Here is a 20,696-nt window from a genome sequence, read left to right as displayed (position 1 = left end):
CTGCTTTGGGACACATTCAGAAGTCTTCTTGCCGCAAGCAGTCAGAAATAGAATCTGACGTGGATCGGCAGATTTTCTGAAAAATAGAGCATCAAAATGCTCAACACAGTTGCTGGATAGTGGCATTTCAAATGTATTAACAACTCTTGTGTTTTATCTGGGTTTACCCACAAACGGACCTTGATCCAAAGGTACTTGGTATTACCTGCCACTTCTTGCTTTACAGTGGATATTTAGTAACTTTTCAAACATGCATGAATATATCCCTAACACGTCACGATAGCAGTTGCAATATCATTTTTTCTTTCAAAAAAGTTCTACTTTTATTTTTAAAATACTGTCCTTGAGCTCCAGTCAAGTGGATTTGGCGGTGTTTTTTTTTTTCTAGGAGTACTTATATGCTACCATTTCTTGCTATGAGAGAAAAAATATTCTCTTTTGTCTGGGATAAGCACGATTTTAGGTTTCGGATCACTTGAAGGCCTATTTGAAACCAAGGAGACATGGGTGATGGATTTCCGTGATGGCTTCTGTGCTCCAGTGGCGCAATCGGTCAGCGCGCGGTACTTATATGGCAGTATCTGTTGAGCAATGCCGAGGTTGTGAGTTCGAGCCTCACCTGGAGCATGCAGTTTCTTGCTTTTTGCCTTTATTCATGGAAAATGTAATCTGCACTTGCACCCTATGGCCTGACAACTTTACAACAGGGCAATAAGCGCCCAAAGAAACTCAAGGTTCTTTCCTCAAGGGTGCTTGAATGAGCTGTCTTTCTGTTACACTGACCACATTCTTTAAATTGTGGACCAGAACAGATAAAGAAAATGTGCGCCTTCTACTTGATGAAAAGAGGTGTGGAGAGCTGCGACATGGCTTTTCTCTTTCAGAAAACTCATTCTTCTGACTTTGTAGCTCAAACCGCTTGCAATTCTGTAGCAAGTTTACAAGGGAAAATAAAAACAAAGATTTTGCCACCCTTACCTTGTAAAGTAAGAGAACGGATGCCTTCTAAAAGAAAAAAAAAGTCTTTGCTGTCATCTAGCGAAAGCCCCAGTGGCCTAATGGATAAGGCACTGGCCTCCTAAGCCAGGGATTGTGGGTTCGAGTCCCATCTGGGGTGTTTGAGATCTTGCTTGACTCTTTCAAGTCACATCTAAAGCAAGGCTTTAGAATAAAACCTTTAGGACTTCCCTTTCCTGTTGCCTTAATTAATATGTGTGCCTTCTCCTAGTAGAACTCAGATTAGTTCAGCAGCATGCTATCAACTGAATGGAAACTTCTGCAAGATGGCTACAAGTCCTCTTGTCCAAAACCAAATCTCCTGCAATGTTTCTGCCAAACAATATGTTCAACTCCCCACAAAGGAAACGCTGCTTTTATTAGGAAAGAGCTTTGCATTTTCTCCGACATTCTCCAGACATCCCATTGTGGCATGCAAATCCGGTGGCCTAAAATCTTCAAGCAAAAAAGCCACCCTGACAAGTATCGTTGGTAAGCTTAATTTGCAGGAAGGCATTTTATGTCCTTTTTGTGCCAGTTTCAGAAATGTTTTTCCTGATGTATCAACATGTATACGAATAGCAATCAGAATCGCTCCTTAGAGGTGTGCTTCCTTTGCTTCATATGACATGGTGTTGTTGCATTTGTTGAGATTCACACTGATAGCCACTGCTTTGGGACACATTCAGAAGTCTTCTTGCCGCAAGCAGTCAGAAATAGAATCTGACGTGGATCGGCAGATTTTCTGAAAAATAGAGCATCAAAATGCTCAACACAGTTGCTGGATAGTGGCATTTCAAATGTATTAACAACTCTTGTGTTTTATCTGGGTTTACCCACAAACGGACCTTGATCCAAAGGTACTTGGTATTACCTGCCACTTCTTGCTTTACAGTGGATATTTAGTAACTTTTCAAACATGCATGAATATATCCCTAACACGTCACGATAGCAGTTGCAATATCATTTTTTCTTTCAAAAAAGTTCTACTTTTATTTTTAAAATACTGTCCTTGAGCTCCAGTCAAGTGGATTTGGCGGTGTTTTTTTTTTCTAGGAGTACTTATATGCTACCATTTCTTGCTATGAGAGAAAAAATATTCTCTTTTGTCTGGGATAAGCACGATTTTAGGTTTCGGATCACTTGAAGGCCTATTTGAAACCAAGGAGACATGGGTGATGGATTTCCGTGATGGCTTCTGTGCTCCAGTGGCGCAATCGGTCAGCGCGCGGTACTTATATGGCAGTATCTGTTGAGCAATGCCGAGGTTGTGAGTTCGAGCCTCACCTGGAGCATGCAGTTTCTTGCTTTTTGCCTTTATTCATGGAAAATGTAATCTGCACTTGCACCCTATGGCCTGACAACTTTACAACAGGGCAATAAGCGCCCAAAGAAACTCAAGGTTCTTTCCTCAAGGGTGCTTGAATGAGCTGTCTTTCTGTTACACTGACCACATTCTTTAAATTGTGGACCAGAACAGATAAAGAAAATGTGCGCCTTCTACTTGATGAAAAGAGGTGTGGAGAGCTGCGACATGGCTTTTCTCTTTCAGAAAACTCATTCTTCTGACTTTGTAGCTCAAACCGCTTGCAATTCTGTAGCAAGTTTACAAGGGAAAATAAAAACAAAGATTTTGCCACCCTTACCTTGTAAAGTAAGAGAACGGATGCCTTCTAAAAGAAAAAAAAAGTCTTTGCTGTCATCTAGCGAAAGCCCCAGTGGCCTAATGGATAAGGCACTGGCCTCCTAAGCCAGGGATTGTGGGTTCGAGTCCCATCTGGGGTGTTTGAGATCTTGCTTGACTCTTTCACGTCACATCTAAATCAAGGCTTTAGAATAAAACCTTTAGGACTTCCCTTTCCTGTTGCCTTAATTAATATGCGTGCCTTCTCCTAGTAGAACTCAGATTAGTTCAGCAGCATGCTATCAACTGAATGGAAACTTCTGCAAGATGGCTACAAGTCCTCTTGTCCAAAACCAAATCTCCTGCAATGTTTCTGCCAAACAATATGTTCAACTCCCCACAAAGGAAACGCTGCTTTTATTAGGAAAGAGCTTTGCATTTTCTCCGACATTCTCCAGACATCCCATTGTGGCATGCAAATCCGGTGGCCTAAAATCTTCAAGCAAAAAAGCCACCCTGACAAGTATCGTTGGTAAGCTTAATTTGCAGGAAGGCATTTTATGTCCTTTTTGTGCCAGTTTCAGAAATGTTTTTCCTGATGTATCAACATGTATACGAATAGCAATCAGAATCGCTCCTTAGAGGTGTGCTTCCTTTGCTTCATATGACATGGTGTTGTTGCATTTGTTGAGATTCACACTGATAGCCACTGCTTTGGGACACATTCAGAAGTCTTCTTGCCGCAAGCAGTCAGAAATAGAATCTGACGTGGATCGGCAGATTTTCTGAAAAATAGAGCATCAAAATGCTCAACACAGTTGCTGGATAGTGGCATTTCAAATGTATTAACAACTCTTGTGTTTTATCTGGGTTTACCCACAAACAGACCTTGATCCAAAGGTACTTGGTATTACCTGCCACTTCTTGCTTTACAGTGGATATTTAGTAACTTTTCAAACATGCATGAATATATCCCTAACACGTCACGATAGCAGTTGCAATATCATTTTTTCTTTCAAAAAAGTTCTACTTTTATTTTTAAAATACTGTCCTTGAGCTCCAGTCAAGTGGATTTGGCGGTGTTTTTTTTTTTCTAGGAGTACTTATATGCTACCATTTCTTGCTATGAGAGAAAAAATATTCTCTTTTGTCTGGGATAAGCACGATTTTAGGTTTCGGATCACTTGAAGGCCTATTTGAAACCAAGGAGACATGGGTGATGGATTTCCGTGATGGCTTCTGTGCTCCAGTGGCGCAATCGGTCAGCGCGCGGTACTTATATGGCAGTATCTGTTGAGCAATGCCGAGGTTGTGAGTTCGAGCCTCACCTGGAGCATGCAGTTTCTTGCTTTTTGCCTTTATTCATGGAAAATGTAATCTGCACTTGCACCCTATGGCCTGACAACTTTACAACAGGGCAATAAGCGCCCAAAGAAACTCAAGTTTCTTTCCTCAAGGGTGCTTGAATGAGCTGTCTTTCTGTTACACTGACCACATTCTTTAAATTGTGGACCAGAACAGATAAAGAAAATGTGCGCCTTCTACTTGATGAAAAGAGGTGTGGAGAGCTGCGACATGGCTTTTCTCTTTCAGAAAACTCATTCTTCTGACTTTGTAGCTCAAACCGCTTGCAATTCTGTAGCAAGTTTACAAGGGAAAATAAAAACAAAGATTTTGCCACCCTTACCTTGTAAAGTAAGAGAACGGATGCCTTCTAAAAGAAAAAAAAAGTCTTTGCTGTCATCTAGCGAAAGCCCCAGTGGCCTAATGGATAAGGCACTGGCCTCCTAAGCCAGGGATTGTGGGTTCGAGTCCCATCTGGGGTGTTTGAGATCTTGCTTGACTCTTTCAAGTCACATCTAAAGCAAGGCTTTAGAATAAAACCTTTAGGACTTCCCTTTCCTGTTGCCTTAATTAATATGCGTGCCTTCTCCTAGTAGAACTCAGATTAGTTCAGCAGCATGCTATCAACTGAATGGAAACTTCTGCAAGATGGCTACAAGTCCTCTTGTCCAAAACCAAATCTCCTGCAATGTTTCTGCCAAACAATATGTTCAACTCCCCACAAAGGAAACGCTGCTTTTATTAGGAAAGAGCTTTGCATTTTCTCCGACATTCTCCAGACATCCCATTGTGGCATGCAAATCCGGTGGCCTAAAATCTTCAAGCAAAAAAGCCACCCTGACAAGTATCGTTGGTAAGCTTAATTTGCAGGAAGGCATTTTATGTCCTTTTTGTGCCAGTTTCAGAAATGTTTTTCCTGATGTATCAACATGTATACGAATAGCAATCAGAATCGCTCCTTAGAGGTGTGCTTCCTTTGCTTCATATGACATGGTGTTGTTGCATTTGTTGAGATTCACACTGATAGCCACTGCTTTGGGACACATTCAGAAGTCTTCTTGCCGCAAGCAGTCAGAAATAGAATCTGACGTGGATCGGCAGATTTTCTGAAAAATAGAGCATCAAAATGCTCAACACAGTTGCTGGATAGTGGCATTTCAAATGTATTAACAACTCTTGTGTTTTATCTGGGTTTACCCACAAACAGACCTTGATCCAAAGGTACTTGGTATTACCTGCCACTTCTTGCTTTACAGTGGATATTTAGTAACTTTTCAAACATGCATGAATATATCCCTAACACGTCACGATAGCAGTTGCAATATCATTTTTTCTTTCAAAAAAGTTCTACTTTTAGTTTTAAAATACTGTCCTTGAGCTCCAGTCAAGTGGATTTGGCGGTGTTTTTTTTTTTCTAGGAGTACTTATATGCTACCATTTCTTGCTATGAGAGAAAAAATATTCTCTTTTGTCTGGGATAAGCACGATTTTAGGTTTCGGATCACTTGAAGGCCTATTTGAAACCAAGGAGACATGGGTGATGGATTTCCGTGATGGCTTCTGTGCTCCAGTGGCGCAATCGGTCAGCGCGCGGTACTTATATGGCAGTATCTGTTGAGCAATGCCGAGGTTGTGAGTTCGAGCCTCACCTGGAGCATGCAGTTTCTTGCTTTTTGCCTTTATTCATGGAAAATGTAATCTGCACTTGCACCCTATGGCCTGACAACTTTACAACAGGGCAATAAGCGCCCAAAGAAACTCAAGGTTCTTTCCTCAAGGGTGCTTGAATGAGCTGTCTTTCTGTTACACTGACCACATTCTTTAAATTGTGGACCAGAACAGATAAAGAAAATGTGCGCCTTCTACTTGATGAAAAGAGGTGTGGAGAGCTGCGACATGGCTTTTCTCTTTCAGAAAACTCATTCTTCTGACTTTGTAGCTCAAAGCGCTTGCAATTCTGTAGCAAGTTTACAAGGGAAAATAAAAACAAAGATTTTGCCACCCTTACCTTGTAAAGTAAGAGAACGGATGCCTTCTGAAAGAAAAAAAAAGTCTTTGCTGTCATCTAGCGAAAGCCCCAGTGGCCTAATGGATAAGGCACTGGCCTCCTAAGCCAGGGATTGTGGGTTCGAGTCCCATCTGGGGTGTTTGAGATCTTGCTTGACTCTTTCACGTCACATCTAAAGCAAGGCTTTAGAATAAAACCTTTAGGAGTTCCCTTTCCTGTTGCCTTAATTAATATGCGTGCCTTCTCCTAGTAGAACTCAGATTAGTTCAGCAGCATGCTATCAACTGAATGGAAACTTCTGCAAGATGGCTACAAGTCCTCTTGTCCAAAACCAAATATCCTGCAATGTTTCTGCCAAACAATATGTTCAACTCCCCACAAAGGAAACGCTGCTTTTATTAGGAAAGAGCTTTGCATTTTCTCCGACATTCTCCAGACATCCCATTGTGGCATGCAAATCCGGTGGCCTAAAATCTTCAAGCAAAAAAGCCACCCTGACAAGTATCGTTGGTAAGCTTAATTTGCAGGAAGGCATTTTATGTCCTTTTTGTGCCAGTTTCAGAAATGTTTTTCCTGATGTATCAACATGTATACGAATAGCAATCAGAATCGCTCCTTAGAGGTGTGCTTCCTTTGCTTCATATGACATGGTGTTGTTGCATTTGTTGAGATTCACACTGATAGCCACTGCTTTGGGACACATTCAGAAGTCTTCTTGCCGCAAGCAGTCAGAAATAGAATCTGACGTGGATCGGCAGATTTTCTGAAAAATAGAGCATCAAAATGCTCAACACAGTTGCTGGATAGTGGCATTTCAAATGTATTAACAACTCTTGTGTTTTATCTGGGTTTACCCACAAACAGACCTTGATCCAAAGGTACTTGGTATTACCTGCCACTTCTTGCTTTACAGTGGATATTTAGTAACTTTTCAAACATGCATGAATATATCCCTAACACGTCACGATAGCAGTTGCAATATCATTTTTTCTTTCAAAAAAGTTCTACTTTTATTTTTAAAATACTGTCCTTGAGCTCCAGTCAAGTGGATTTGGCGGTGTTTTTTTTTTTCTAGGAGTACTTATATGCTACCATTTCTTGCTATGAGAGAAAAAATATTCTCTTTTGTCTGGGATAAGCACGATTTTAGGTTTCGGATCACTTGAAGGCCTATTTGAAACCAAGGAGACATGGGTGATGGATTTCCGTGATGGCTTCTGTGCTCCAGTGGCGCAATCGGTCAGCGCGCGGTACTTATATGGCAGTATCTGTTGAGCAATGCCGAGGTTGTGAGTTCGAGCCTCACCTGGAGCATGCAGTTTCTTGCTTTTTGCCTTTATTCATGGAAAATGTAATCTGCACTTGCACCCTATGGCCTGACAACTTTACAACAGGGCAATAAGCGCCCAAAGAAACTCAAGGTTCTTTCCTCAAGGGTGCTTGAATGAGCTGTCTTTCTGTTACACTGACCACATTCTTTAAATTGTGGACCAGAACAGATAAAGAAAATGTGCGCCTTCTACTTGATGAAAAGAGGTGTGGAGAGCTGCGACATGGCTTTTCTCTTTCAGAAAACTCATTCTTCTGACTTTGTAGCTCAAACCGCTTGCAATTCTGTAGCAAGTTTACAAGGGAAAATAAAAACAAAGATTTTGCCACCCTTACCTTGTAAAGTAAGAGAACGGATGCCTTCTAAAAGAAAAAAAAAGTCTTTGCTGTCATCTAGCGAAAGCCCCAGTGGCCTAATGGATAAGGCACTGGCCTCCTAAGCCAGGGATTGTGGGTTCGAGTCCCATCTGGGGTGTTTGAGATCTTGCTTGACTCTTTCAAGTCACATCTAAAGCAAGGCTTTAGAATAAAACCTTTAGGACTTCCCTTTCCTGTTGCCTTAATTAATATGCGTGCCTTCTCCTAGTAGAACTCAGATTAGTTCAGCAGCATGCTATCAACTGAATGGAAACTTCTGCAAGATGGCTACAAGTCCTCTTGTCCAAAACCAAATCTCCTGCAATGTTTCTGCCAAACAATATGTTCAACTCCCCACAAAGGAAACGCTGCTTTTATTAGGAAAGAGCTTTGCATTTTCTCCGACATTCTCCAGACATCCCATTGTGGCATGCAAATCCGGTGGCCTAAAATCTTCAAGCAAAAAAGCCACCCTGACAAGTATCGTTGGTAAGCTTAATTTGCAGGAAGGCATTTTATGTCCTTTTTGTGCCAGTTTCAGAAATGTTTTTCCTGATGTATCAACATGTATACGAATAGCAATCAGAATCGCTCCTTAGAGGTGTGCTTCCTTTGCTTCATATGACATGGTGTTGTTGCATTTGTTGAGATTCACACTGATAGCCACTGCTTTGGGACACATTCAGAAGTCTTCTTGCCGCAAGCAGTCAGAAATAGAATCTGACGTGGATCGGCAGATTTTCTGAAAAATAGAGCATCAAAATGCTCAACACAGTTGCTGGATAGTGGCATTTCAAATGTATTAACAACTCTTGTGTTTTATCTGGGTTTACCCACAAACGGACCTTGATCCAAAGGTACTTGGTATTACCTGCCACTTCTTGCTTTACAGTGGATATTTAGTAACTTTTCAAACATGCATGAATATATCCCTAACACGTCACGATAGCAGTTGCAATATCATTTTTTCTTTCAAAAAAGTTCTACTTTTATTTTTAAAATACTGTCCTTGAGCTCCAGTCAAGTGGATTTGGCGGTGTTTTTTTTTTCTAGGAGTACTTATATGCTACCATTTCTTGCTATGAGAGAAAAAATATTCTCTTTTGTCTGGGATAAGCACGATTTTAGGTTTCGGATCACTTGAAGGCCTATTTGAAACCAAGGAGACATGGGTGATGGATTTCCGTGATGGCTTCTGTGCTCCAGTGGCGCAATCGGTCAGCGCGCGGTACTTATATGGCAGTATCTGTTGAGCAATGCCGAGGTTGTGAGTTCGAGCCTCACCTGGAGCATGCAGTTTCTTGCTTTTTGCCTTTATTCATGGAAAATGTAATCTGCACTTGCACCCTATGGCCTGACAACTTTACAACAGGGCAATAAGCGCCCAAAGAAACTCAAGGTTCTTTCCTCAAGGGTGCTTGAATGAGCTGTCTTTCTGTTACACTGACCACATTCTTTAAATTGTGGACCAGAACAGATAAAGAAAATGTGCGCCTTCTACTTGATGAAAAGAGGTGTGGAGAGCTGCGACATGGCTTTTCTCTTTCAGAAAACTCATTCTTCTGACTTTGTAGCTCAAACCGCTTGCAATTCTGTAGCAAGTTTACAAGGGAAAATAAAAACAAAGATTTTGCCACCCTTACCTTGTAAAGTAAGAGAACGGATGCCTTCTAAAAGAAAAAAAAAGTCTTTGCTGTCATCTAGCGAAAGCCCCAGTGGCCTAATGGATAAGGCACTGGCCTCCTAAGCCAGGGATTGTGGGTTCGAGTCCCATCTGGGGTGTTTGAGATCTTGCTTGACTCTTTCAAGTCACATCTAAAGCAAGGCTTTAGAATAAAACCTTTAGGACTTCCCTTTCCTGTTGCCTTAATTAATATGCGTGCCTTCTCCTAGTAGAACTCAGATTAGTTCAGCAGCATGCTATCAACTGAATGGAAACTTCTGCAAGATGGCTACAAGTCCTCTTGTCCAAAACCAAATCTCCTGCAATGTTTCTGCCAAACAATATGTTCAACTCCCCACAAAGGAAACGCTGCTTTTATTAGGAAAGAGCTTTGCATTTTCTCCGACATTCTCCAGACATCCCATTGTGGCATGCAAATCCGGTGGCCTAAAATCTTCAAGCAAAAAAGCCACCCTGACAAGTATCGTTGGTAAGCTTAATTTGCAGGAAGGCATTTTATGTCCTTTTTGTGCCAGTTTCAGAAATGTTTTTCCTGATGTATCAACATGTATACGAATAGCAATCAGAATCGCTCCTTAGAGGTGTGCTTCCTTTGCTTCATATGACATGGTGTTGTTGCATTTGTTGAGATTCACACTGATAGCCACTGCTTTGGGACACATTCAGAAGTCTTCTTGCCGCAAGCAGTCAGAAATAGAATCTGACGTGGATCGGCAGATTTTCTGAAAAATAGAGCATCAAAATGCTCAACACAGTTGCTGGATAGTGGCATTTCAAATGTATTAACAACTCTTGTGTTTTATCTGGGTTTACCCACAAACGGACCTTGATCCAAAGGTACTTGGTATTACCTGCCACTTCTTGCTTTACAGTGGATATTTAGTAACTTTTCAAACATGCATGAATATATCCCTAACACGTCACGATAGCAGTTGCAATATCATTTTTTCTTTCAAAAAAGTTCTACTTTTATTTTTAAAATACTGTCCTTGAGCTCCAGTCAAGTGGATTTGGCGGTGTTTTTTTTTTCTAGGAGTACTTATATGCTACCATTTCTTGCTATGAGAGAAAAAATATTCTCTTTTGTCTGGGATAAGCACGATTTTAGGTTTCGGATCACTTGAAGGCCTATTTGAAACCAAGGAGACATGGGTGATGGATTTCCGTGATGGCTTCTGTGCTCCAGTGGCGCAATCGGTCAGCGCGCGGTACTTATATGGCAGTATCTGTTGAGCAATGCCGAGGTTGTGAGTTCGAGCCTCACCTGGAGCATGCAGTTTCTTGCTTTTTGCCTTTATTCATGGAAAATGTAATCTGCACTTGCACCCTATGGCCTGACAACTTTACAACAGGGCAATAAGCGCCCAAAGAAACTCAAGGTTCTTTCCTCAAGGGTGCTTGAATGAGCTGTCTTTCTGTTACACTGACCACATTCTTTAAATTGTGGACCAGAACAGATAAAGAAAATGTGCGCCTTCTACTTGATGAAAAGAGGTGTGGAGAGCTGCGACATGGCTTTTCTCTTTCAGAAAACTCATTCTTCTGACTTTGTAGCTCAAACCGCTTGCAATTCTGTAGCAAGTTTACAAGGGAAAATAAAAACAAAGATTTTGCCACCCTTACCTTGTAAAGTAAGAGAACGGATGCCTTCTAAAAGAAAAAAAAAGTCTTTGCTGTCATCTAGCGAAAGCCCCAGTGGCCTAATGGATAAGGCACTGGCCTCCTAAGCCAGGGATTGTGGGTTCGAGTCCCATCTGGGGTGTTTGAGATCTTGCTTGACTCTTTCACGTCACATCTAAATCAAGGCTTTAGAATAAAACCTTTAGGACTTCCCTTTCCTGTTGCCTTAATTAATATGCGTGCCTTCTCCTAGTAGAACTCAGATTAGTTCAGCAGCATGCTATCAACTGAATGGAAACTTCTGCAAGATGGCTACAAGTCCTCTTGTCCAAAACCAAATCTCCTGCAATGTTTCTGCCAAACAATATGTTCAACTCCCCACAAAGGAAACGCTGCTTTTATTAGGAAAGAGCTTTGCATTTTCTCCGACATTCTCCAGACATCCCATTGTGGCATGCAAATCCGGTGGCCTAAAATCTTCAAGCAAAAAAGCCACCCTGACAAGTATCGTTGGTAAGCTTAATTTGCAGGAAGGCATTTTATGTCCTTTTTGTGCCAGTTTCAGAAATGTTTTTCCTGATGTATCAACATGTATACGAATAGCAATCAGAATCGCTCCTTAGAGGTGTGCTTCCTTTGCTTCATATGACATGGTGTTGTTGCATTTGTTGAGATTCACACTGATAGCCACTGCTTTGGGACACATTCAGAAGTCTTCTTGCCGCAAGCAGTCAGAAATAGAATCTGACGTGGATCGGCAGATTTTCTGAAAAATAGAGCATCAAAATGCTCAACACAGTTGCTGGATAGTGGCATTTCAAATGTATTAACAACTCTTGTGTTTTATCTGGGTTTACCCACAAACAGACCTTGATCCAAAGGTACTTGGTATTACCTGCCACTTCTTGCTTTACAGTGGATATTTAGTAACTTTTCAAACATGCATGAATATATCCCTAACACGTCACGATAGCAGTTGCAATATCATTTTTTCTTTCAAAAAAGTTCTACTTTTATTTTTAAAATACTGTCCTTGAGCTCCAGTCAAGTGGATTTGGCGGTGTTTTTTTTTTTCTAGGAGTACTTATATGCTACCATTTCTTGCTATGAGAGAAAAAATATTCTCTTTTGTCTGGGATAAGCACGATTTTAGGTTTCGGATCACTTGAAGGCCTATTTGAAACCAAGGAGACATGGGTGATGGATTTCCGTGATGGCTTCTGTGCTCCAGTGGCGCAATCGGTCAGCGCGCGGTACTTATATGGCAGTATCTGTTGAGCAATGCCGAGGTTGTGAGTTCGAGCCTCACCTGGAGCATGCAGTTTCTTGCTTTTTGCCTTTATTCATGGAAAATGTAATCTGCACTTGCACCCTATGGCCTGACAACTTTACAACAGGGCAATAAGCGCCCAAAGAAACTCAAGTTTCTTTCCTCAAGGGTGCTTGAATGAGCTGTCTTTCTGTTACACTGACCACATTCTTTAAATTGTGGACCAGAACAGATAAAGAAAATGTGCGCCTTCTACTTGATGAAAAGAGGTGTGGAGAGCTGCGACATGGCTTTTCTCTTTCAGAAAACTCATTCTTCTGACTTTGTAGCTCAAACCGCTTGCAATTCTGTAGCAAGTTTACAAGGGAAAATAAAAACAAAGATTTTGCCACCCTTACCTTGTAAAGTAAGAGAACGGATGCCTTCTAAAAGAAAAAAAAAGTCTTTGCTGTCATCTAGCGAAAGCCCCAGTGGCCTAATGGATAAGGCACTGGCCTCCTAAGCCAGGGATTGTGGGTTCGAGTCCCATCTGGGGTGTTTGAGATCTTGCTTGACTCTTTCAAGTCACATCTAAAGCAAGGCTTTAGAATAAAACCTTTAGGACTTCCCTTTCCTGTTGCCTTAATTAATATGCGTGCCTTCTCCTAGTAGAACTCAGATTAGTTCAGCAGCATGCTATCAACTGAATGGAAACTTCTGCAAGATGGCTACAAGTCCTCTTGTCCAAAACCAAATCTCCTGCAATGTTTCTGCCAAACAATATGTTCAACTCCCCACAAAGGAAACGCTGCTTTTATTAGGAAAGAGCTTTGCATTTTCTCCGACATTCTCCAGACATCCCATTGTGGCATGCAAATCCGGTGGCCTAAAATCTTCAAGCAAAAAAGCCACCCTGACAAGTATCGTTGGTAAGCTTAATTTGCAGGAAGGCATTTTATGTCCTTTTTGTGCCAGTTTCAGAAATGTTTTTCCTGATGTATCAACATGTATACGAATAGCAATCAGAATCGCTCCTTAGAGGTGTGCTTCCTTTGCTTCATATGACATGGTGTTGTTGCATTTGTTGAGATTCACACTGATAGCCACTGCTTTGGGACACATTCAGAAGTCTTCTTGCCGCAAGCAGTCAGAAATAGAATCTGACGTGGATCGGCAGATTTTCTGAAAAATAGAGCATCAAAATGCTCAACACAGTTGCTGGATAGTGGCATTTCAAATGTATTAACAACTCTTGTGTTTTATCTGGGTTTACCCACAAACAGACCTTGATCCAAAGGTACTTGGTATTACCTGCCACTTCTTGCTTTACAGTGGATATTTAGTAACTTTTCAAACATGCATGAATATATCCCTAACACGTCACGATAGCAGTTGCAATATCATTTTTTCTTTCAAAAAAGTTCTACTTTTAGTTTTAAAATACTGTCCTTGAGCTCCAGTCAAGTGGATTTGGCGGTGTTTTTTTTTTTCTAGGAGTACTTATATGCTACCATTTCTTGCTATGAGAGAAAAAATATTCTCTTTTGTCTGGGATAAGCACGATTTTAGGTTTCGGATCACTTGAAGGCCTATTTGAAACCAAGGAGACATGGGTGATGGATTTCCGTGATGGCTTCTGTGCTCCAGTGGCGCAATCGGTCAGCGCGCGGTACTTATATGGCAGTATCTGTTGAGCAATGCCGAGGTTGTGAGTTCGAGCCTCACCTGGAGCATGCAGTTTCTTGCTTTTTGCCTTTATTCATGGAAAATGTAATCTGCACTTGCACCCTATGGCCTGACAACTTTACAACAGGGCAATAAGCGCCCAAAGAAACTCAAGGTTCTTTCCTCAAGGGTGCTTGAATGAGCTGTCTTTCTGTTACACTGACCACATTCTTTAAATTGTGGACCAGAACAGATAAAGAAAATGTGCGCCTTCTACTTGATGAAAAGAGGTGTGGAGAGCTGCGACATGGCTTTTCTCTTTCAGAAAACTCATTCTTCTGACTTTGTAGCTCAAAGCGCTTGCAATTCTGTAGCAAGTTTACAAGGGAAAATAAAAACAAAGATTTTGCCACCCTTACCTTGTAAAGTAAGAGAACGGATGCCTTCTGAAAGAAAAAAAAAGTCTTTGCTGTCATCTAGCGAAAGCCCCAGTGGCCTAATGGATAAGGCACTGGCCTCCTAAGCCAGGGATTGTGGGTTCGAGTCCCATCTGGGGTGTTTGAGATCTTGCTTGACTCTTTCACGTCACATCTAAAGCAAGGCTTTAGAATAAAACCTTTAGGAGTTCCCTTTCCTGTTGCCTTAATTAATATGCGTGCCTTCTCCTAGTAGAACTCAGATTAGTTCAGCAGCATGCTATCAACTGAATGGAAACTTCTGCAAGATGGCTACAAGTCCTCTTGTCCAAAACCAAATATCCTGCAATGTTTCTGCCAAACAATATGTTCAACTCCCCACAAAGGAAACGCTGCTTTTATTAGGAAAGAGCTTTGCATTTTCTCCGACATTCTCCAGACATCCCATTGTGGCATGCAAATCCGGTGGCCTAAAATCTTCAAGCAAAAAAGCCACCCTGACAAGTATCGTTGGTAAGCTTAATTTGCAGGAAGGCATTTTATGTCCTTTTTGTGCCAGTTTCAGAAATGTTTTTCCTGATGTATCAACATGTATACGAATAGCAATCAGAATCGCTCCTTAGAGGTGTGCTTCCTTTGCTTCATATGACATGGTGTTGTTGCATTTGTTGAGATTCACACTGATAGCCACTGCTTTGGGACACATTCAGAAGTCTTCTTGCCGCAAGCAGTCAGAAATAGAATCTGACGTGGATCGGCAGATTTTCTGAAAAATAGAGCATCAAAATGCTCAACACAGTTGCTGGATAGTGGCATTTCAAATGTATTAACAACTCTTGTGTTTTATCTGGGTTTACCCACAAACAGACCTTGATCCAAAGGTACTTGGTATTACCTGCCACTTCTTGCTTTACAGTGGATATTTAGTAACTTTTCAAACATGCATGAATATATCCCTAACACGTCACGATAGCAGTTGCAATATCATTTTTTCTTTCAAAAAAGTTCTACTTTTATTTTTAAAATACTGTCCTTGAGCTCCAGTCAAGTGGATTTGGCGGTGTTTTTTTTTTTCTAGGAGTACTTATATGCTACCATTTCTTGCTATGAGAGAAAAAATATTCTCTTTTGTCTGGGATAAGCACGATTTTAGGTTTCGGATCACTTGAAGGCCTATTTGAAACCAAGGAGACATGGGTGATGGATTTCCGTGATGGCTTCTGTGCTCCAGTGGCGCAATCGGTCAGCGCGCGGTACTTATATGGCAGTATCTGTTGAGCAATGCCGAGGTTGTGAGTTCGAGCCTCACCTGGAGCATGCAGTTTCTTGCTTTTTGCCTTTATTCATGGAAAATGTAATCTGCACTTGCACCCTATGGCCTGACAACTTTACAACAGGGCAATAAGCGCCCAAAGAAACTCAAGGTTCTTTCCTCAAGGGTGCTTGAATGAGCTGTCTTTCTGTTACACTGACCACATTCTTTAAATTGTGGACCAGAACAGATAAAGAAAATGTGCGCCTTCTACTTGATGAAAAGAGGTGTGGAGAGCTGCGACATGGCTTTTCTCTTTCAGAAAACTCATTCTTCTGACTTTGTAGCTCAAACCGCTTGCAATTCTGTAGCAAGTTTACAAGGGAAAATAAAAACAAAGATTTTGCCACCCTTACCTTGTAAAGTAAGAGAACGGATGCCTTCTAAAAGAAAAAAAAAGTCTTTGCTGTCATCTAGCGAAAGCCCCAGTGGCCTAATGGATAAGGCACTGGCCTCCTAAGCCAGGGATTGTGGGTTCGAGTCCCATCTGGGGTGTTTGAGATCTTGCTTGACTCTTTCAAGTCACATCTAAAGCAAGGCTTTAGAATAAAACCTTTAGGACTTCCCTTTCCTGTTGCCTTAATTAATATGCGTGCCTTCTCCTAGTAGAACTCAGATTAGTTCAGCAGCATGCTATCAACTGAATGGAAACTTCTGCAAGATGGCTACAAGTCCTCTTGTCCAAAACCAAATCTCCTGCAATGTTTCTGCCAAACAATATGTTCAACTCCCCACAAAGGAAACGCTGCTTTTATTAGGAAAGAGCTTTGCATTTTCTCCGACATTCTCCAGACATCCCATTGTGGCATGCAAATCCGGTGGCCTAAAATCTTCAAGCAAAAAAGCCACCCTGACAAGTATCGTTGGTAAGCTTAATTTGCAGGAAGGCATTTTATGTCCTTTTTGTGCCAGTTTCAGAAATGTTTTTCCTGATGTATCAACATGTATACGAATAGCAATCAGAATCGCTCCTTAGAGGTGTGCTTCCTTTGCTTCATATGACATGGTGTTGTTGCATTTGTTGAGATTCACACTGATAGCCACTGCTTTGGGACACATTCAGAAGTCTTCTTGCCGCAAGCAGTCAGAAATAGAATCTGACGTGGATCGGCAGATTTTCTGAAAAATAGAGCATCAAAATGCTCAACACAGTTGCTGGATAGTGGCATTTCAAATGTATTAACAACTCTTGTGTTTTATCTGGGTTTACCCACAAACGGACCTTGATCCAAAGGTACTTGGTATTACCTGCCACTTCTTGCTTTACAGTGGATATTTAGTAACTTTTCAAACATGCATGAATATATCCCTAACACGTCACGATAGCAGTTGCAATATCATTTTTTCTTTCAAAAAAGTTCTACTTTTATTTTTAAAATACTGTCCTTGAGCTCCAGTCAAGTGGATTTGGCGGTGTTTTTTTTTTTCTAGGAGTACTTATATGCTACCATTTCTTGCTATGAGAGAAAAAATATTCTCTTTTGTCTGGGATAAGCACGATTTTAGGTTTCGGATCACTTGAAGGCCTATTTGAAACCAAGGAGACATGGGTGATGGATTTCCGTGATGGCTTCTGTGCTCCAGTGGCGCAATCGGTCAGCGCGCGGTACTTATATGGCAGTATCTGTTGAGCAATGCCGAGGTTGTGAGTTCGAGCCTCACCTGGAGCATGCAGTTTCTTGCTTTTTGCCTTTATTCATGGAAAATGTAATCTGCACTTGCACCCTATGGCCTGACAACTTTACAACAGGGCAATAAGCGCCCAAAGAAACTCAAGGTTCTTTCCTCAAGGGTGCTTGAATGAGCTGTCTTTCTGTTACACTGACCACATTCTTTAAATTGTGGACCAGAACAGATAAAGAAAATGTGCGCCTTCTACTTGATGAAAAGAGGTGTGGAGAGCTGCGACATGGCTTTTCTCTTTCAGAAAACTCATTCTTCTGACTTTGTAGCTCAAACCGCTTGCAATTCTGTAGCAAGTTTACAAGGGAAAATAAAAACAAAGATTTTGCCACCCTTACCTTGTAAAGTAAGAGAACGGATGCCTTCTAAAAGAAAAAAAAAGTCTTTGCTGTCATCTAGCGAAAGCCCCAGTGGCCTAATGGATAAGGCACTGGCCTCCTAAGCCAGGGATTGTGGGTTCGAGTCCCATCTGGGGTGTTTGAGATCTTGCTTGACTCTTTCAAGTCACATCTAAAGCAAGGCTTTAGAATAAAACCTTTAGGACTTCCCTTTCCTGTTGCCTTAATTAATATGCGTGCCTTCTCCTAGTAGAACTCAGATTAGTTCAGCAGCATGCTATCAACTGAATGGAAACTTCTGCAAGATGGCTACAAGTCCTCTTGTCCAAAACCAAATCTCCTGCAATGTTTCTGCCAAACAATATGTTCAACTCCCCACAAAGGAAACGCTGCTTTTATTAGGAAAGAGCTTTGCATTTTCTCCGACATTCTCCAGACATCCCATTGTGGCATGCAAATCCGGTGGCCTAAAATCTTCAAGCAAAAAAGCCACCCTGACAAGTATCGTTGGTAAGCTTAATTTGCAGGAAGGCATTTTATGTCCTTTTTGTGCCAGTTTCAGAAATGTTTTTCCTGATGTATCAACATGTATACGAATAGCAATCAGAATCGCTCCTTAGAGGTGTGCTTCCTTTGCTTCATATGACATGGTGTTGTTGCATTTGTTGAGATTCACACTGATAGCCACTGCTTTGGGACACATTCAGAAGTCTTCTTGCCGCAAGCAGTCAGAAATAGAATCTGACGTGGATCGGCAGATTTTCTGAAAAATAGAGCATCAAAATGCTCAACACAGTTGCTGGATAGTGGCATTTCAAATGTATTAACAACTCTTGTGTTTTATCTGGGTTTACCCACAAACGGACCTTGATCCAAAGGTACTTGGTATTACCTGCCACTTCTTGCTTTACAGTGGATATTTAGTAACTTTTCAAACATGCATGAATATATCCCTAACACGTCACGATAGCAGTTGCAATATCATTTTTTCTTTCAAAAAAGTTCTACTTTTATTTTTAAAATACTGTCCTTGAGCTCCAGTCAAGTGGATTTGGCGGTGTTTTTTTTTTCTAGGAGTACTTATATGCTACCATTTCTTGCTATGAGAGAAAAAATATTCTCTTTTGTCTGGGATAAGCACGATTTTAGGTTTCGGATCACTTGAAGGCCTATTTGAAACCAAGGAGACATGGGTGATGGATTTCCGTGATGGCTTCTGTGCTCCAGTGGCGCAATCGGTCAGCGCGCGGTACTTATATGGCAGTATCTGTTGAGCAATGCCGAGGTTGTGAGTTCGAGCCTCACCTGGAGCATGCAGTTTCTTGCTTTTTGCCTTTATTCATGGAAAATGTAATCTGCACTTGCACCCTATGGCCTGACAACTTTACAACAGGGCAATAAGCGCCCAAAGAAACTCAAGGTTCTTTCCTCAAGGGTGCTTGAATGAGCTGTCTTTCTGTTACACTGACCACATTCTTTAAATTGTGGACCAGAACAGATAAAGAAAATGTGCGCCTTCTACTTGATGAAAAGAGGTGTGGAGAGCTGCGACATGGCTTTTCTCTTTCAGAAAACTCATTCTTCTGACTTTGTAGCTCAAACCGCTTGCAATTCTGTAGCAAGTTTACAAGGGAAAATAAAAACAAAGATTTTGCCACCCTTACCTTGTAAAGTAAGAGAACGGATGCCTTCTAAAAGAAAAAAAAAGTCTTTGCTGTCATCTAGCGAAAGCCCCAGTGGCCTAATGGATAAGGCACTGGCCTCCTAAGCCAGGGATTGTGGGTTCGAGTCCCATCTGGGGTGTTTGAGATCTTGCTTGACTCTTTCACGTCACATCTAAATCAAGGCTTTAGAATAAAACCTTTAGGACTTCCCTTTCCTGTTGCCTTAATTAATATGCGTGCCTTCTCCTAGTAGAACTCAGATTAGTTCAGCAGCATGCTATCAACTGAATGGAAACTTCTGCAAGATGGCTACAAGTCCTCTTGTCCAAAACCAAATCTCCTGCAATGTTTCTGCCAAACAATATGTTCAACTCCCCACAAAGGAAACGCTGCTTTTATTAGGAAAGAGCTTTGCATTTTCTCCGACATTCTCCAGACATCCCATTGTGGCATGCAAATCCGGTGGCCTAAAATCTTCAAGCAAAAAACCCACCCTGACAAGTATCGTTGGTAAGCTTAATTTGCAGGAAGGCATTTTATGTCCTTTTTGTGCCAGTTTCAGAAATGTTTTTCCTGATGTATCAACATGTATACGAATAGCAATCAGAATCGCTCCTTAGAGGTGTGCTTCCTTTGCTTCATATGACATGGTGTTGTTGCATTTGTTGAGATTCACACTGATAGCCACTGCTTTGGGACACATTCAGAAGTCTTCTTGCCGCAAGCAGTCAGAAATAGAATCTGACGTGGATCGGCAGATTTTCTGAAAAATAGAGCATCAAAATGCTCAACACAGTTGCTGGATAGTGGCATTTCAAATGTATTAACAACTCTTGTGTTTTATCTGGGTTTACCCACAAACGGACCTTGATCCAAAGGTACTTGGTATTACCTGCCACTTCTTGCTTTACAGTGGATATTTAGTAACTTTTCAAACATGCATGAATATATCCCTAACACGTCACGATAGCAGTTGCAATATCATTTTTTCTTTCAAAAAAGTTCTACTTTTATTTTTAAAATACTGTCCTTGAGCTCCAGTCAAGTGGATTTGGCGGTGTTTTTTTTTTCTAGGAGTACTTATATGCTACCATTTCTTTCTATGAGAGAAAAAATATTCTCTTTTGTCTGGGATAAGCACGATTTTAGGTTTCGGATCACTTGAAGGCCTATTTGAAACCAAGGAGACATGGGTGATGGATTTCCGTGATGGCTTCTGTGCTCCAGTGGCGCAATCGGTCAGCGCGCGGTACTTATATGGCAGTATCTGTTGAGCAATGCCGAGGTTGTGAGTTCGAGCCTCACCTGGAGCATGCAGTTTCTTGCTTTTTGCCTTTATTCATGGAAAATGTAATCTGCACTTGCACCCTATGGCCTGACAACTTTACAACAGGGCAATAAGCGCCC

General features: G+C 41.3%; 25 non-coding genes across 25 annotated transcripts; all 25 read left to right on the top strand.

The window, feature by feature from the left end:
• Nucleotides 1–534: 534 nt before the first annotated feature.
• TRNAI-UAU (transfer RNA isoleucine (anticodon UAU)) lies at nt 535–627 on the top strand. The gene is given in 2 exon segments: nt 535–572; nt 592–627. It is a non-coding gene; the product is annotated as a tRNA-Ile (tRNA).
• Nucleotides 628–1,044: 417 nt separating this feature from the next.
• On the top strand, nt 1,045–1,117 carry TRNAR-CCU (transfer RNA arginine (anticodon CCU)). Its single transcript has one exon. It is a non-coding gene; the product is annotated as a tRNA-Arg (tRNA).
• Nucleotides 1,118–2,198: 1,081 nt separating this feature from the next.
• On the top strand, nt 2,199–2,291 carry TRNAI-UAU (transfer RNA isoleucine (anticodon UAU)). Its single transcript is given in 2 exon segments — nt 2,199–2,236; nt 2,256–2,291. It is a non-coding gene; the product is annotated as a tRNA-Ile (tRNA).
• Nucleotides 2,292–2,708: 417 nt separating this feature from the next.
• On the top strand, nt 2,709–2,781 carry TRNAR-CCU (transfer RNA arginine (anticodon CCU)). Its single transcript has one exon. It is a non-coding gene; the product is annotated as a tRNA-Arg (tRNA).
• A 1,082-nt stretch (nt 2,782–3,863) lies between these two features.
• On the top strand, nt 3,864–3,956 carry TRNAI-UAU (transfer RNA isoleucine (anticodon UAU)). The gene is given in 2 exon segments: nt 3,864–3,901; nt 3,921–3,956. It is a non-coding gene; the product is annotated as a tRNA-Ile (tRNA).
• Nucleotides 3,957–4,373: 417 nt separating this feature from the next.
• TRNAR-CCU (transfer RNA arginine (anticodon CCU)) lies at nt 4,374–4,446 on the top strand. Its single transcript has one exon. It is a non-coding gene; the product is annotated as a tRNA-Arg (tRNA).
• A 1,082-nt stretch (nt 4,447–5,528) lies between these two features.
• Nucleotides 5,529–5,621, top strand: TRNAI-UAU (transfer RNA isoleucine (anticodon UAU)). Its single transcript is given in 2 exon segments — nt 5,529–5,566; nt 5,586–5,621. It is a non-coding gene; the product is annotated as a tRNA-Ile (tRNA).
• A 417-nt stretch (nt 5,622–6,038) lies between these two features.
• TRNAR-CCU (transfer RNA arginine (anticodon CCU)) lies at nt 6,039–6,111 on the top strand. The gene has a single exon. It is a non-coding gene; the product is annotated as a tRNA-Arg (tRNA).
• Nucleotides 6,112–7,193: 1,082 nt separating this feature from the next.
• Nucleotides 7,194–7,286, top strand: TRNAI-UAU (transfer RNA isoleucine (anticodon UAU)). Its single transcript is given in 2 exon segments — nt 7,194–7,231; nt 7,251–7,286. It is a non-coding gene; the product is annotated as a tRNA-Ile (tRNA).
• Nucleotides 7,287–7,703: 417 nt separating this feature from the next.
• Nucleotides 7,704–7,776, top strand: TRNAR-CCU (transfer RNA arginine (anticodon CCU)). The gene has a single exon. It is a non-coding gene; the product is annotated as a tRNA-Arg (tRNA).
• Nucleotides 7,777–8,857: 1,081 nt separating this feature from the next.
• On the top strand, nt 8,858–8,950 carry TRNAI-UAU (transfer RNA isoleucine (anticodon UAU)). Its single transcript is given in 2 exon segments — nt 8,858–8,895; nt 8,915–8,950. It is a non-coding gene; the product is annotated as a tRNA-Ile (tRNA).
• A 417-nt stretch (nt 8,951–9,367) lies between these two features.
• Nucleotides 9,368–9,440, top strand: TRNAR-CCU (transfer RNA arginine (anticodon CCU)). Its single transcript has one exon. It is a non-coding gene; the product is annotated as a tRNA-Arg (tRNA).
• A 1,081-nt stretch (nt 9,441–10,521) lies between these two features.
• On the top strand, nt 10,522–10,614 carry TRNAI-UAU (transfer RNA isoleucine (anticodon UAU)). Its single transcript is given in 2 exon segments — nt 10,522–10,559; nt 10,579–10,614. It is a non-coding gene; the product is annotated as a tRNA-Ile (tRNA).
• Nucleotides 10,615–11,031: 417 nt separating this feature from the next.
• TRNAR-CCU (transfer RNA arginine (anticodon CCU)) lies at nt 11,032–11,104 on the top strand. Its single transcript has one exon. It is a non-coding gene; the product is annotated as a tRNA-Arg (tRNA).
• Nucleotides 11,105–12,186: 1,082 nt separating this feature from the next.
• On the top strand, nt 12,187–12,279 carry TRNAI-UAU (transfer RNA isoleucine (anticodon UAU)). The gene is given in 2 exon segments: nt 12,187–12,224; nt 12,244–12,279. It is a non-coding gene; the product is annotated as a tRNA-Ile (tRNA).
• A 417-nt stretch (nt 12,280–12,696) lies between these two features.
• On the top strand, nt 12,697–12,769 carry TRNAR-CCU (transfer RNA arginine (anticodon CCU)). The gene has a single exon. It is a non-coding gene; the product is annotated as a tRNA-Arg (tRNA).
• A 1,082-nt stretch (nt 12,770–13,851) lies between these two features.
• On the top strand, nt 13,852–13,944 carry TRNAI-UAU (transfer RNA isoleucine (anticodon UAU)). Its single transcript is given in 2 exon segments — nt 13,852–13,889; nt 13,909–13,944. It is a non-coding gene; the product is annotated as a tRNA-Ile (tRNA).
• Nucleotides 13,945–14,361: 417 nt separating this feature from the next.
• On the top strand, nt 14,362–14,434 carry TRNAR-CCU (transfer RNA arginine (anticodon CCU)). The gene has a single exon. It is a non-coding gene; the product is annotated as a tRNA-Arg (tRNA).
• A 1,082-nt stretch (nt 14,435–15,516) lies between these two features.
• Nucleotides 15,517–15,609, top strand: TRNAI-UAU (transfer RNA isoleucine (anticodon UAU)). The gene is given in 2 exon segments: nt 15,517–15,554; nt 15,574–15,609. It is a non-coding gene; the product is annotated as a tRNA-Ile (tRNA).
• A 417-nt stretch (nt 15,610–16,026) lies between these two features.
• On the top strand, nt 16,027–16,099 carry TRNAR-CCU (transfer RNA arginine (anticodon CCU)). The gene has a single exon. It is a non-coding gene; the product is annotated as a tRNA-Arg (tRNA).
• Nucleotides 16,100–17,181: 1,082 nt separating this feature from the next.
• Nucleotides 17,182–17,274, top strand: TRNAI-UAU (transfer RNA isoleucine (anticodon UAU)). Its single transcript is given in 2 exon segments — nt 17,182–17,219; nt 17,239–17,274. It is a non-coding gene; the product is annotated as a tRNA-Ile (tRNA).
• A 417-nt stretch (nt 17,275–17,691) lies between these two features.
• On the top strand, nt 17,692–17,764 carry TRNAR-CCU (transfer RNA arginine (anticodon CCU)). Its single transcript has one exon. It is a non-coding gene; the product is annotated as a tRNA-Arg (tRNA).
• A 1,081-nt stretch (nt 17,765–18,845) lies between these two features.
• On the top strand, nt 18,846–18,938 carry TRNAI-UAU (transfer RNA isoleucine (anticodon UAU)). Its single transcript is given in 2 exon segments — nt 18,846–18,883; nt 18,903–18,938. It is a non-coding gene; the product is annotated as a tRNA-Ile (tRNA).
• Nucleotides 18,939–19,355: 417 nt separating this feature from the next.
• On the top strand, nt 19,356–19,428 carry TRNAR-CCU (transfer RNA arginine (anticodon CCU)). Its single transcript has one exon. It is a non-coding gene; the product is annotated as a tRNA-Arg (tRNA).
• A 1,081-nt stretch (nt 19,429–20,509) lies between these two features.
• TRNAI-UAU (transfer RNA isoleucine (anticodon UAU)) lies at nt 20,510–20,602 on the top strand. Its single transcript is given in 2 exon segments — nt 20,510–20,547; nt 20,567–20,602. It is a non-coding gene; the product is annotated as a tRNA-Ile (tRNA).
• Nucleotides 20,603–20,696: the final 94 nt, after the last annotated feature.

The sequence above is a fragment of the Lithobates pipiens genome, unplaced genomic scaffold, assembly GCF_037356315.1.
Source record: "Lithobates pipiens isolate NorthernLeopardFrog02 unplaced genomic scaffold, aLitPip1_a1.2 Scaffold_8, whole genome shotgun sequence".
Classification (NCBI taxonomy): domain Eukaryota; kingdom Metazoa; phylum Chordata; class Amphibia; order Anura; family Ranidae; genus Lithobates; species Lithobates pipiens.
The sequence above is the reverse complement of the archived record's forward strand: the minus strand, read 5'-3'. Positions and strand labels throughout refer to the sequence as shown.